The following is a 13,318-nucleotide window of genomic DNA, read 5'->3' on the forward strand; positions in this document are numbered from 1 at the left end:
TAAATTCCTCTGTGGGAAATTTTGATGAATTATAATTAGAAATATTAAGATTATATATAATTCTACAAATTTTAAATCATTAAAATTTTGAAAGCTAGAATTCATTTGTTGTAGAATATTATCAAAAGGTCTCTTTGTTTCCTCTGTTTTCTCTGTCTCTCTGTCTCCGAAATTATCAATCTTCATTATTTTTCTTTCATGTTCAAACCCCATATGTTCAGTTTTATCCCAAATATTTTTAAACTGCTCTCGTTTTTTTAATTATCGTATTAATAAAGGCATCAATTTGTCTTATACAAAATGCAATACCATTTGATTTCTGTAAAATGTCAAATAAAAGATCAGTAAAAGGAAATATCTCTGCAAAAAATTTAAATCGAAATATTCTTTAAGCGAATGTATGTAATACCTAAGCACCCATTAGCAGCAGTAACAGTCGGAGCATCTCACTTTCGGGAAGGCGATACGACGAGCGCTTCCATGGCATACCAAAATTCGCGCGACTAGTGGCTGCGGTCATTGAACCCTGACCAATTTTAAAAGGGACAACTGCAAGACAAGCGGCGATTTTGAGATGCGCTTCTGCCAGGAGTGGACCAAATAGTTGAATTGTGTGCATATTGAGTTCGTTCGTACGCGATTAATTTTTAATATTTTTCAATGCCTATTGGCTAGGTAATATGTAGATTATTTGGATTAGGGAAAAAATTTTATTATTAAATATTAATTAATAATATATTTTCTTATATCGACGAATAAATAGGGAAGCGGCGCTTCCCCCGCTTCCATGGACCGCACGCCTCTGGTGCCATGTGGTACTGTAGTTACTATTTTGTCTGCACTGTAAACCATTTCTTAGAATTTTTTGTAACTAATTTAAAATCTCACTTTGGAATAAGATTGAGCTTAAAATATTAAGCGGGCTCCACACTCTCGGCGAAGTTACTTCGCCAAAGTTGACCGAAGTCCGAAGTACCTCTCTACACACTCGTTCTACTTCGCGAGAAACACATTTAAACGGTGCGGTACCGACAAAGATCCCTTTGACTCGGACGCACCAGACCGACAGAGAACGGAATTAGAACGAAGCGAGGCAAAGTTGCACAAGGTGGTGGTCTACACTCTCTTACTTGTCGAACCTCGATCTACTTCGGCGAGAGTGTGGAGCTCACATTAGGAGTAGGATACACCTTTTTACATTACTTGACTAAAAACTTAAAATGACGCCGAAGTATAATATTAGCATTATTCCTGCTCCGTATAGTAGCGTTTTGTTTATTAATTAATATGTACTTAAAGTCTTAGCGTAATGTTATTCTAAATCTGAATGCATAAATTTAATCCCATTTAATTACTTTAAAACCTTGAAATCTCTGCTGCCTTCCGGGTAGATTTAGAGAAGAAATATTAATATCGAGTAACTGATATAGTTATGCTTCGATTACTATATTATATCATAAGTGGTTACGGTCTGCAGAGAACTGTTCTTTATTATTTATCAGTTCGAATGAAATTACATACCCGGTTGAGGTAAAATACTAATCATTTCTTAGAGTGGAACCAAATAATATTTATTAATGTGCTAAGAATAACTTTACTATACACGTTGGAAGAAGAGCGTCACATCTCAGAAATAGTTAAAATTGGAAAAAATATAAGGTACATAGATCGATTGATATTATCGTTAATACATATAATAAGATATATGTTTGTTGGTCCTACTAAGTTTTTAGGCCATGCTTCAGCTCACTTGAAGCACTTTTTAGTTTGACTGTACTGCTTGAAAAATGTAGAGACCAGCGCAAAACATTTTTCTATGCTTCATTGATTACCAGAAAGTGTTCGACTGTGTCAAACATACAGAGCTAATAAAATTGTTACAAAGTAGACTGGTAGAACAGACCGACTTAAGATTCTTTAACACCTTGGCTGCGTTACGAGACAAATAGACCTTGTATTACCAAGAAAGACGCTTTCTCTGTAACAGCTATAGTTAACTTAAAGAAAACAGAAACAAATAAGAGTCAGACCATAGAGACTTGAGACTTCTCTGGGGTGGGTTAGAAAACATAAGAAGGAATCATTTTAGTCTGGCCTAAAATGATTTATTCAAAGTAGATTTTAGGAATATCTAACAAACAGGGCGCCAGCAAAAATATGTGAGAATTATAAATTAAATACATATAACTTTATTACCAAAACAGTTACAATGTTGAAATAAAAGAAAAACGATTGACAAAAAGTCACCTCGAAGAGGTTTCAAATAAGTAGGTCCCTAAGGGCTCTTTACATTAGTTTAAAATAAAACGGTTAAATAATTATTTTTATATGACTTGAAGTAATAAAATATTATTTATCTTAGGAACAGATAAATCAGGGTTGGTTGAAGTATCTCTCAAAAAGAACAAATGAATAGTCTTTTCTACGGGAAAGTAGCTAGAAATAATTTTACTAACCTTGCGTTCCCAACAATTGAAAGTCTTTACAACTTTACACCATCAAAATTCTTACAAAGAACCAAAAGAAACAGTTGCATCCAAATAAAAACTCGTTACTTTGCAGTTCGGCAAAAATCAAATCGCAATAAATATGCGACTTCAGCGGACAAAGGTCTCCAACTAATATTTGCAATATAATTCACAGCCTCTATACCAAATTCTGGAAGATCCATGCGGAAGCAACACGTGGTTTTTTTCTTCATTCAAAAAATGGCTAACGAAGGCTTTCACAGAGACTAGATTCTACAATTCAACAAGGAATCGGAAAACTAAGTCCATACTATGTTCCATTTCGTTTGGTATTCCATCCTTACCTGCAGCTTTTCTGTTCTTCAGCTTTTCGAGTGTTTTTCGAACTTATTTCGAACATCTTTGTTTGTGGTCATTTCTGGTGTTTCCGGTTGTATCATCATCATTTGTTCTTCCTCTGCATAGAGCTTTTTTAGATAGTCCATCCATGTATCCTTTTCTATGTGTTTTGGTTCTATAAGTTCCTTTACATCCGCTCTTTCACCTCTTATAAAGCGCCTGTTTTCTTTTGGAGACCATAAAAATCATGTTCCATTTCTTTAGAAAAACGTTCCCAGTGATAATTTTTTATTCTTCTTGCGACTGAATGTGTTTCGTTTGGAATAGGTATCTTGTGGAGTCGCCCTGTAAGCTGTCGACTTTTATCTTGGTGGTGTATTCTGCTGTTTTGTTATCAAGTATATGTGTTTTCATTCTGATTTTGCACAATACCAATTTATGATCGCTTTCTATTTCTGCTGATGTTAGTGTTCTTACATCTAAGATTAGAGACGGGTGTAGCTCTCTATTCGACAGATTATAGTCTGTTATAGATCTTTGTCCTCTAGTGTTTTCAAAAGTATATTTGCATTGTTCTTTGTGAGGGAAAAATGTATTGTCAACTCGTATTTCATTTATGCTGCAGAGGTCCGTCAGAAGGTCTCCGTTTTGATTTCTGATATTTTCATTATATCGCTGTTTTATTCCAGGAACTATGTCATTGCCAACACGGGTATTAAAATCACCCATAATGATTATATATATTCATCATTTGGGATCTCATTTATTGCAGCCTGAATGTGTCCATAGAAGTTTTCTCTTATGGTGGCTTCTCTGTTGTTCTCTGGTGCATAGATTGCTATCACATTCAGAGGTTTCACATCCAGTTTCACTTTTACACTAACCAGTCTTTCGGAGATATATCGGCACTCTTGTACTTGGTGCAAAAATTTTCTGTGGACTAGCAGTTCGACTCCTTCTTTGCCTCTCGTATCTTTTGCAACACCACTGTAAATCATCGGATAGTCATCCAGCATAATTTGACCCTTTCCTTTTTTCTTGGTCTGTTGTAGTGCACATATGTGTATATTTTTTTCTACAAGCTCTTTTGTGATTTCCTGCTCTCTTGTGTTTAGAGACTTCTCACATTCCAAGTACCGATACGAAGTTTATTTTTAGTTTTCCATAAATTCGTTGTCCTTTTTCTCGCTTTGGTCGTCGTAATGAAATCATTCCTGTTCCGAGGCATAATCCTGTTACTATGAGTTGTAGGGTTTTAAAGTCTATCAGTAGGGTGCTAACCTGGCTGTTAGCAATTATATTCATACAAAATTTTACAGATTTAGTAATTAGGTATTCAATATTGATAACAACTATCGATTAAACATCGACACCGGTCACCATGCAAGAACATTGTTCAAAAACATTCATTGTCATACGAAAGTTTTATTTCGTCTAAAATTAAAAAAAAATCATAAATCTTTTAAGTTAGATTAATGAAAATAATGTGTGAAACAATGATTTTGTTAATTCGATTATATTTATATAGGACGGTGATAGATTTACTGATAATTTGCTAGTAAACATATTTATTTAGTTTTATACGATTCATCAATACAATACACAGGAAAGGTAATTGCGGAGAGGTTACAGTTCTTAAACAATGACGTAAATATTAACGTTATTTTTATTTTTGTTAAAATTTTAAGTATTAAAATTAGTTTAATATTTAAATAAAAATACAAATAAACTGTTCAAAATATATTTATTTCGTTGAAATCATAATAATAGAAGTATAATTATTACTCATTAGAAAGATGTAATTAAATAAGTATTAAGTAAATGCTAATGATTTTATGATTAGCGATAAAATTTTGTATGCACCACGTTAGTAAAGACTCTTTATCGAACTCGTCTGTTACTCGCCTCGCTCGTTTCACTCCCTCTTCTCGTAATATCAGACTCGTTCGATAAAGAGTCACTTTACTGACTTGGTACATAAATAACTATTTTAATTCTGGTTATTGTCCCCTCCGTGGCTCAGTGGTAAGAGCGCCTGTCTTTGGATCGAAAAAATCCGAAAGGTTGTGGGTTCGAATCTTACCAGGGTCAGAAATTTTTCATTTATTATAAATTAATAAATGAATATAGTTTCTGTCCTTGTGGGATCGGTACTCACCGGAGGGACCGCAGACGTTCGGATACAATTAGCGTCTCTTTGTAAAGACAGTGACGTTGACTTTGCAAAGTAACAAGACACTTACTCAACATACACACTACACATGACACTAATACTCATGTTGTGACTGGCTGAATGACATAAAGTCCATGCCATTAAAAAAAAAACTCTGGTTATTAATTTCATAGATGGATTTGCTATTCTCTAAATGTATCCGGTACGGAAACGGCAATATTCAAGCAAAGTTCTAATCACGTTAATTACTATTCACAGCAAAATATTTCCGGGATACTTTTAATCATAAATTAGAGGCATGGTATCTATTCTTATTAAGATACCAATATAAAAGTACCTTTGGATATGCTAAATGGTTTGGATTTATGTTTCGATTAATAGACCAGATTAAGAAGAAATTTACGGTTTGAGTAAGATAATTTTATTATCTACTATCCTTATTTAACTGTTATATAATTATGGTTAATTGCTATTATAGCAGATGCTAAAGTGCACTCTAGCTATCTTCGATGTGTTGCCGATTCAAACATTTATTTCTAGGTAATATTATACGGACAAAACTTAAAAAGTCAATATACAGTGAGCCCGTAAAGGTTGAAATAAATTCAGTTTTTCATATATGAGCGTTTTTGTAAATAAATCACAAACCAGGTCGATTTTTATTTTTAAATTAAGATTTTTTGGCATATATATCATACTAGTGACGTCCTCCATCTGGGCGTGATGACGTAATCGATTATTTTTAAATGAGAATAGGCGTCGCGTGATAGCTCATTTTAAACGTTATAAATTCTCTATTCACTAATAGAAACATTAACATAATTGTCGTAAAGGAAAGAGAGACGTATTCACAAACAATTTATTTTACAACTGACGACCGGTTTGGCTGTCTATACTTTGCACAGCATCTTCGGTTCCCGGTTAAAGTAAAATTAAATGCTATAAACAACAAAAAAACCAGAGTTAGTTAAGTGGTCTGGTTTAAATCAAAGGTTAATGATCAAGCCAATATCAAAGTACAGAGTTATTCACTATATTTTGACCCCCCTGTAAACTGCTTTATTTACAGAATTAGAAAAAAATATTAAATGCAAAAGTTATTCGATTTTTAAATTATGATTTTTTGTGACGTCATCCATCTGGGCGTGATGACGTAATCGACTATTTTTTTAAATGGGAATAGGGGTAGTGTGATAGCTCATTTAAAAGTGTATTTAATTCTCTACTCAGTAATATAAACATTAAGATAATTATTTATACAGGGTGTCAAAAATTTTTTTTAATTAAATTAATTGACACAAAAAGAAGAATGCATGTAATTTATTTATTTCAAAATATCTTCTACTGCTGTTAGAAAACAGAAATAAAAGTTTATTGCACAAATTAAGATCGCTTTTTGCTTAAATTCAATGTTTAAACTGCCAAGATTGAACATTGAATTTAAGTGAAAAGTAATGTTTATTTGTTCAATTAACATTTATTTCTGTTTTCTAACAGCAGTAGAATGTATTTTGAATTAAATAAATTACATACACTATTCTTTTTGTGTTAATTAATTTAATTAAAATTTTTTTTTTGGACACCCTGTATAAATAATTATTTTAATGTTTATATTACTGAATAGAGAATTCAATAACCTTTCAAATGAGCTAGCACACGAACCCTATTCTTATTTAAAAAAATAGTCGATTACGTCAGCACGCTCAGATGGATGACGTCACTAGTAAGATATATATGTCAAAAAATCATAATTTAGAAATCGAATAACTTTTGTATTTAACATTTTTTTCTAATTCTGTAAATGAAGCAGTTTACAGGGGGGGGTCAAAATATAGTTAATAACCCTGTACATATATTTATATATACATATAAATACCCACATGTACGTACGTATGGTGTGTAACCCTCACACTCACATTAACATAATTATTTATACAAGGTGTCAAAACAAAAAGTTTTTAATTAAAATACTTGGCACAAAAAGAAGAATGTATGTAATTTATTTAATACAAAATACATTTTTCCACCTACCTCTACCGAAAGTATACATTTCCTGGCCTGATTGTAGGGAGCAAAGTCGTACTTTTCCTCCCTAGGGAGTAAAAGTTCTTTTCCTCCCTAGGGAGGAAAAGTAAAAGTGACGTCATGACATGTCATTGATGAAATAACTTATTGACGCCCTGTACAATATTCTATTATCTATTACGTAAGTATCTATACACTTTAACGTTTATTTATAGAACACCTTTTATTTTGTAGAGTGGTAAAAAACAGTACATTGTTATATTTATTTAACAATGTTTACATTAATAATTTGACTTATACTTGACAGTTGACAGTTATAATATACCTACTTGTTAGTTTTAGTTCTCTAATAAATTTTGTCAGTTAGTTACATAAATAAATTATTTAAAAATGAAAAAATGACTTGCTATTTGAGGAAGGTGGAAAAATCATATGTATAACATGGGAGTAAAGTGCCTTTTCCTCCCTTGAATGATTACTGCCCTACGCGTAGCGGAGAAACTTCATTCCTGGGGAGGAAAAGTAGCACTTTCCTCCCTTGTTACACAAATAGCTATTACTGCTTTCAGAAAACAGGAAAAATGTTTATTTAACAAATAAATTTAGTTTTATATAAATATACTGCGTCTCCAATAAAGATCCTTATAAAACCTTTAAAATAGTACTCCAGATACTAGTGACACGAATTTAGCAGTTTCAGAACATGTCCCTGCCCTGATTTTAATTTGTTTTTATAACATATTCTCACTGTCCCTTTAGCATGTGTATTTTAAACGGTATTATCTAGTATTTAACTATTCATCTATTTTATTTTGGAATCAAATAAAGAAAAAGAAATATATCAGAAAAAACAGAAAAATAAGTCTAAAACCTGTTTTGAATGAAATTTTTTGTGCTGTTATCCTTAGGATCCTATGTGTCATAGGAATAGGATTTATTTTCCGAATGCAATGTTTAAAGTATTATATAAATTGGAAAGAAATCCTTTGTAAAAGGTATAAAATTTTTTTATTAAAAATCCCTTAAAAGGGCTACATCACAACAAAACGTTTTCGATTTTTATAAAAAATCATCATCAGTGTTCGATCTAAAAATAAGTATAACAAACTGGATGCTAGCTGAGCCACAAAAGAAAAATATTTGGGTAAAAACCCTTTACATAAAATATAGATGCCTTAAAAGTGCATACTTCAGTAAAAAGGCCTGTGATGGTCACATGGCAAACAGGATAATGCCCTAAGGTAAGGTATACAGGTTTCCCAACACGTGGGATCCAAATTGAGTTGATCTTGTTGAGGCCTTTTTACTGAAGTATGCACTTTTAAGGCATCTATATTTTATGTAAAGGGTTTTTACCCAAATATTTTTCTTTTGTGGCTCAGCTAGCATCCAGTTTGTTATACTTATTTTTAGATCGAACACTGATGATGATTTTTTATAAAAATCGAAAACGTTTTGTTGTGATGTAGCCCTTTTAAGGGATTTTTAATAAAAAAATTTTATACCTTTTACAAAGGATTTCTTTCCAATTTTGTGATTGATGGTATACAGCCAACTACAGGAAAACCTTTTCTTTTCCTTGTGGATTTTATTATATAAATGCTGTATTCGGGTTTAAATCTGATCTGGGCTTTATGCTGGTCAGTATAATTTTTAAATTGAATCTTATTAAGGTAAGTCTTCACTATGCTAGCGATATGAAGAGGTGCATTAACATCAATATCCAATATAACTTTTAAATGGCAAAACATGATGTTCTTAAATGTTTTAATATACACATCAGTTGGAATTCGCCTAATCACCTACACGTGTTCGGTATGTCCTTTCAAAGCAATACCGCTCCGTAGCACTATGCCGCCACCACCAAAAGTAACGCTCTGTATGAGGTTACAATTAACATACTGTTCGCCAACTCTTCTGTAGACGAAGTTTTGTAAATCTTGCTTCCATATAACGCTATGTCAGATGTAACCTCATACAGAGTGTTAATTTTGGTGGTGGCGGCATAGTGCTGTGGAGTGGTATTTCTTGGAAAGGAGACCCGGTAACGGGCCCCGGTAACAAGTGAAGATTGGGCCCCGCAAAAAGTAAAGAGCGCAAAAAATTGTTTAATTTTTATAAAAAATAAATTTATGAATAAATAATAAATAAAAACAAACATTTCAAATATAAATTTTATTAAATTTTGATTATATTTATAATAGGGAAAACTTTTATAATACAGGTGCTTTTCGAGTTTTCTGATTGGCAAAGATTTCTATATTTTTCAAAAAATCGCATGATTTTACCAAATCATTATCAATGCATCAAGTTGCTAAGAGAGTTAACGGATCCTATTTCATTGTTAGTAGATCTCATAACATTTTTAATGCGAGAAAGACAACTTAGAGAATCTTTCCTCTTCAGCGGGTTAAAAGTGCTTAATTATTATTGCTTAAATAATCTATGACAAAATTAAATATTTTACAGCGAAATATTTCGTCAGGCTCAAAATTATCAGTGGTGTCACTACTAGGCCCAGGCAAATCATCAAAAATTCTGGCAAGCTTCTTGCGCCGTTTTTAGAATAAAACAATAAAATATATTTCAAAATAGAGGTAAATCTCATAGCCGTGTTAATTAAACGCATTATGCACATAAAGTGAAAAGCAAAAAAAAACGGGAAACATTTCTTTGGTCTAGTCGACGCGCGCCGGGCCCCTTACATCGCCGGGCCCCGGTAAAATGTACCGGCTGTACCCCCTCTCGGCGGGCCTGCTTGTGGAGGTGATTGGTTTCATGACAGCTGATATGTACATTAAAAACGTTTTGGAAGATCATGTTTTGCCATTTGCCAGCCATATTGGATAACAAATTCGTGTTAATACACCATGACGCAGGTCTTCATCTCGGTAGAATATTGAATACATACCTTGATCAGATTCAATCTAAAAATTATATTGGCCGCCATTGCCCATATCAAATTTAAATCCGATTATACCATTTATATATGATACCTCAAAACATCACTTTCGGAAAAGAAACCATATTCCTATTACACTGGGAGCAGAACAAAAAATGTATTTCACACGTTAATTTCAAAATATGCCACATTTTTGTCCTTGAGTGTAGATATAAGAAAAGTGATACATAATATAATAAAAACTATACATGTATTTTTTCGTATAAAAAACTTATCCCGCAGTTTAGCTACCACCACTGTAAAAGCAACTCACTCTCCCAGCAGTACAAAGATGGAAATTGTGTAAATATTACCTCTTGCCTTTTAAAACTATAACCTCTGTTGTCGGATCTACGGGCCGTTGAACTCTTTTAACCTATATTCTAGGTAATACGTAACTAGAGTTATTGTATACTGCTAAACTTTTCGTTACATTTACCATTTAGATGTAATTAATAAAATGATACCGCTAATTAATAAGCGTGCTTGTTATTTATACCGTCGATGTCCATTTAATCGTGGGAGTGGTTATCAATGTAATAAATATGTGTAAACAGACTACAAGTATTTAATTAATAAAATAAAACAATTTTTGTACGTATGAAATACGAAATGATATTGCTAATTATCAAGTACGACAATAATTTATTGTTCAAAAATGCTTTATTAGTTTATGGTATCAACACATTAATTTGCTTATTTTTATGTATGTACATCACATTAAGCCTTTTTTATAGGAGTTTCCGACATTGCCTTCTGAATGCCGCCTAGCCAGGATTGTTTCGGCCTTCCTCTCTTCATTCTTTCCCTTGTCGTCCCTTTTAAAATTTGTTTTGGGAGCCTGTCGTCGTCCATTCTTTCTACATGACCATACCAGATCAGTTGTCTCCTTTGAATTTCGTCTATGATGGTTGACTTGACTTCCATTATATTTCTGATTAGGTTATTTTGTATTCTTTCAAGCTTCATAAATATTCTTGAAAAATTTAAACGCAGAATGAACGATTACATTATGACCGAGGGTCGAAAGTCACTTAGAATTAATAAAAGGTTTCTTTTAAAGAAATTTAAATTTTAACAAAATCAGAAAAATGCTCTGCACAAGAGATTTGAAGCTGGAGTTGGAGCTAAGAGTTAGGTTGGATAAGTGCTACGTTTTCTCGACTTTGTTTTATGGTATGGAAGCTTGTATCTTGAATACTGCATCAATGAAAAAACTAGAATCATTAGAGTTGTGGGTGTACAGAATACAGAAGAATTCTGAAAATATCGTGGACAGAACACGTCACAAACAAAGAGGTTCTGAGAAAGATGAATAAAGAAATGGAAATCTTAAATACCATCAAAACAAGAAAATTGGAATATCTCGGACATATTACACGTGGAGAAAGATACAACTTGCTCCAATGTGTTATGTAGGAAAGGATTCAAGGAAAAAGAAGCATAGGGAGATGCAAAATATCACGGTTGCTCAACCTGAGAGAATGGTACGGATGTACAGTCACAATCACTGAACAGTTTACACCTTAATTTTTATATTGTAATACTGTAAAATCGCAGTGTCGTACGGATTTACTGAAAATGTCAAATTTCTTGTCAAAAATTTTAGTGCGTATTGAAAAATAAAATAAGACGTTATTAAAAGCGTCCAAAATGCCGTTTATATCACGCGCAAAACCGAAAGTAATTGCCAAACTCAATAATTTTAACTCAATTTTATTTAAAAAAAATGCCTTTCTATACTTTGTTCCAACGGAAAATGGACCTAGTTACTCTATAGGAGTAATACTAATAAAATAAAAAAATGTATACCATTTTTATTCACCAAGCCATACCTTTACCAAGCTGCAGACGGGGGTTGTGAATTGCATAGTGTAGAATTCCTTCCCTTTGTCTTCAATGCATCATCCATTTGGCTTGCATATTGTAGAAGCCTTGGAGGTGTCACCAGGAAAATAGACCAGTAAGTTTTCAATTTAACAATCTTTTAGTAATATTATAATAATATTTGTAAATATTAATATTATTGCTATTAGGATTGAAAACTACTTCATCTTTCAATTTAGTCCTGTCGCCAGGGGGGGTACAACGGCCTCCTCTATTCAGATGGACTTACCCAAGTTTTTTTTATGTATTTTGACCTGTAGAACACGAATTTTTTGGGTAACAGTTGATCCGGATGTCGATAAGATTGTTATAAACCAAGAAGTTGAGGAATCACATAACAGCGATTTCTAGCAAAACAAAACATTTTTTTGTATTTTTTGGGCCATTTTAACCAAAAAATGTTCCTACAAATTTTTTGGTAGGATGCATAGTTTTCGAGATAAACGCGGTTGAACTTTCAAAAAATCGAAAAATTGGAATTTTTGAACCCGAAAAACTTTTGATTAAAAAATAAAATAGCAATTCTGCTTACCGCATTTGAAAGTTCAAGTCAAATTATATCGGTTTTAATTATTTGTATTGCCAAAAATGTATTATTTTATTGTTAAAACAAAGCTATAAACACCTAGTGCTTGAGTGATGTTTCAATGATTTCTCATTTAAAATCGAACGAGCACGTAGAGGAGGTAAAAGTGCAAGCGGGGTTATTTATAAGTAGCATGCATTAAAACGCATGTATTAGGCACGGGAAACACTATGTGTTTATAGCTTTTTTTTAACAATCAAAAAATAAATTTTTAGCAATGCAAATATTAAAAATAGATATAATTTGACTTAAACTTTTAAAGGCGGTAAGCAGAATTGCTATTTTATTTTTTATTCAAACGATATTCGGGTTCAAAAATTGCAATTTTTCGATTTTTTGAAAGTTCAACCGCTTTTATCTCGAAAACTATGCATCCTACGAAAAAACTTGTAGGAACATTTTTTGGTTAGAATGACCCAAAAAATACAAAAAAATGTTTTGTTTTGCGAGAAATCGCTGTTATGTAATTCCTCAACTTCTTTGTTTATAACAATCTTATCGACATCCGGATCAACTGTTACCCAAAAAATTCGTGTTCTACGGGTCAAAATACATAAAAAAAACTTGGGTAAGTCCATCTGAATTAAGAAGGCCGTTGTACCCCCCCTGGCGACAGGACTAATTGCCAGATGACGCTAGTCACCTAGTCCATTCACGTCAGTTGCGGTGTGGGGGATAAACTCTCGGTGTTGGTCAATTGGAGTATGGAGTAGCAGGCCTACGTTCTCTCCGATGAGACTCCAACAAGAGTCGAAAATCGTCGATTCAGAGGGCTGGACTGCGCTCCGTATTCTAATTGAAAAATAAGATTGTTTTGCCTTCGCATTGCAACTGAATAAAAATGGTATACATTTTTATTTTTATTTTATTAGTATTACTCCTATAGAGTAACTAGGTCC

General features: G+C 32.8%; 1 protein-coding gene across 1 annotated transcript in view; it reads left to right on the forward strand.

Moving 5' to 3' along the window:
- The window catches only part of LOC114329403 (uncharacterized), a 620,236-nt gene that overhangs the window by 161,880 nt on the left and 445,038 nt on the right, over positions 1-13,318 (forward strand). The window lies entirely within an intron of this gene.

The sequence above is a fragment of the Diabrotica virgifera genome, chromosome 7 (genome assembly GCF_917563875.1).
Source record: "Diabrotica virgifera virgifera chromosome 7, PGI_DIABVI_V3a".
Classification (NCBI taxonomy): domain Eukaryota; kingdom Metazoa; phylum Arthropoda; class Insecta; order Coleoptera; family Chrysomelidae; genus Diabrotica; species Diabrotica virgifera.